Here is a 3,217-nt window from a genome sequence, read left to right on the forward strand (position 1 = left end):
TCATTTTCATGCATACACTTAAGTGACTTCTAGTCTTGTGTCAAAGGTAGTGAAATTCTGATGATAATTTTGTGCTATTCTTTGACAAAATGAAGCACTAATTTAATTCATAAACCCCAACCATAACTTCATTATCCATAACCACTAATGCATTATTCATTTAATTAATACTGTGTCTTTAAGAGCAGTCAGCATCTTTTGTACATTTGGTTTGAAATTGGCTTTGTTTATAGACAGAGAAGTTTGCTTTTTACATTTCTATGCAATTTAAAAATGGGGTTTCCTTTTTTGTTTGGTTGTTTTTTTTTTTTTTGGTGCATCAAGGAACTTTAAGTGTATTATGGCTGCTATTAGTGCATATAATGCAGAGTTTGTTCAACTTGTCGGGCCATTAAATTTAAGGTGAAAAAAAGGTACAGTGATGCCTTTGTATCACAGAACCACTGTGGTCAGAGGAGATCTCTGGAGAGTGCCTGGTCCAACAAAGATCACATTTACTGAGGGCAGCTAAAAATATGAATATCATAATAGTGATAATTTTCTGGTTTCTGTGTGTATTTTTACCAACCCTGAACTAAAGGCAATATTACATAAAAAACATGGTGGGTAATGATTTTTTTTGTTATGCAGGAAACCTTCCAGCCTTTCATCATGTTTGTGTCATTTCCTAGTAGGAAAATGGTAAGATGTGCTGGTCTATAATATTAACAGCTTGCTTTAGGTTTTGGAAGAGAAAGAATATGATGTTTATATGAGTCTAGGGATTATTTTTCAATTTCCATGAAAATTTGATCTTCTTAAGCTAGATTGTGAATTTCTCAGAACACTGCAGTGAGCAAACTGCTGCTGAGTCAAAAAGGAAGTGGTGAAGAGCCAAACAGGTCTCAGGAGTGAAGCCAGGATGTTGAGATAGGGAGAGAAGGAAGAATGGAAATGCCCAGAATGTAAGCACTGAGTGAATAAACATTGTAATGAAGAGCAAGTAACGTAAGTAAGAGTGGAGAGATTATATTTCCTTAATAACAGTGACTTCTAGAATGCTGTGGAATTTCCCAGCTTCCTCTGTGTGCTGCTGCATTCTCTCTCATAAGGCTTGGCAGTCACAGAACTAAAATGTTAAAAGATTTTAGAAATACACTGTAAGAATAATTTGGAGCCTGAGAAGCATGATTTTGTCCAGTGGAGAGAAGATGGAAGGAAACACGACAGCATGACAAATAGTTAAGAAATGTGGAACAAACTCATCTTCTTGTCCATGAGGAATGAACCAAGCAGTAACAGGATGAGACTGCAGCTCAGGAAATTCAGATGAAGCACAAGAAAACCCTTTTTTGGCAGTGAGAACAGTGAAGGAATAGAATATGCAGATGAAGGTATTGGAATCACCGTCTGTTGCAACTAGGGACTAAACAGATATCTCCAGGAATTACATCAGTGGAGTTGATGCTGTTTTGGGATAAATGAACTAACTGGTTTTAGGACATCACTCCCAAACCCATTTTTAATAGATATAACTATACAACTACAAGCAGAAAATATTTTGTATAAAAAAAGGCCTCTCAAATCCTCCAGGACGAGCTGTAATACGTTCTCTACTTGGGACAAGAACTACACAAATTCAAGATATAAAGACATGCATTTTAAGATCAGATGATCATGGAAAATTATCCAAAGGAATGGTAGATTCTACATAGCTTGAAACCAAAAGTGTTGTAGGTTATATATAATTTCTGGCATGACTCAGATGCAACTGTTTGAAAATACTGTATTAGGCTGTGCTTTATGGGATGTGAAACTTGGTGATCTAAAATACAATTTAAATGTTTTGAGTGACTCAAGTCTCCTGAGATATCATATTCTATGTCTGCATAAGCAAGGCATTTGAGTAAAAAACTCCACAGTTTTAGACTCCATCATGTCCAAAATCTGCTGTAAAAGCCACAAAAATACATTCACATAACAATGTACAATGAGCCCAGTGCTGGCAGTGGTTCTCTGGAAGTGGTGTGTCTGTAATCAGCAGCAACTCTTGCTTCTGGATTAAAGGAGATAAATTACTATTGCAGCATTAATTTTGTCTTAAATTTGCTTAATCTAACCAGTAAATACTGGATTCTAGTTCAGTTATTAAATTCTTCCCTGTGAGGGTGGGAGTGCCCTGGCACAGGGTGCCCAGAGAAGCTGTGGCTATCCCTGGAATTGTCCAAGGTCAGGCTGGATGGGGCTTGGAGCAGCCTGGGATGGTACTGGATGAGGTCTTTTCCAACCCAAACCATTCCACGATTCTGTGAAATACTGCAGTGAAGGAAGGATTTTGGCCAAGGCAGATCTCATTTCACAAACCACATACTCCACCTGCAACTGCGATGAGGACATTACAATGAGGACATACATTCTTCACTGCTAGAAAAACTCATCTGTATAAAAACAAGCAAAGTTTCAATCAGCAGAAGTAATAAATTCCCTTATCTTCTACTTAGCCTTGCAGCCAGCATTGAAGAATAGGAATACCCGAATGCATAATTTCCTCCCTAACCCCTTACATTTCATCTCTCACAGCGTTCTTCTTTCACTGATTAACTATTAGCACCTTTACTGATCTACCACAAAGAAGTAGCTGGTCTAAAAAATGGTATGCTGAGAATAGTCTTGCACACAACTTCATACAGCTCCTCACCCAGAAGACACAGAAGGAGATACAAAATATTCTGAGTTGGCAGAGAACCACAAAAGTCCAACTTTTAACAGAGCGCCCCACATGGGGATCAAACCCATGGCAAGTTGTCAGCACCATGCTCTAACCAACATCCCTACTTCTTAATCGACAAGAATATCCCACACAGAGAAATCTCTGGCTAGTTATTAATGAAGTACAGAACTGTCTGATTATTACTGGCAGCTAAAACCAATGATTTTGTTTATTCGAGTGGGCCCTTTATTTCAACATATGCCTTTCACCGCCACTCGAGACGAAGCAAAGCGGGACAAACACACCACAGGAGCACCAGAAAGCAGACAGCAAAGAAGCAAGGGGGAAGAGGACAGACATGACCCGCCCCGGGGCCGGGCTGAGGCGGCGCCTCATGAGGCGGCAACATGGCGGGCACCCCGTGAGGGCGGGGACGGTGGGCACGCCCCCATTGGCCGCGCCCCTTTGACCACGCCCACCCCTGCCGCTCGCCTATAAAAGCCTCGCGCGGGCAGGGTGAGGGGCCGG

The sequence above is a fragment of the Onychostruthus taczanowskii genome, unplaced genomic scaffold (genome assembly GCF_017590055.1).
Source record: "Onychostruthus taczanowskii isolate IOZ18803 unplaced genomic scaffold, ASM1759005v1 scaffold3, whole genome shotgun sequence".
Taxonomy (NCBI): domain Eukaryota; kingdom Metazoa; phylum Chordata; class Aves; order Passeriformes; family Passeridae; genus Onychostruthus; species Onychostruthus taczanowskii.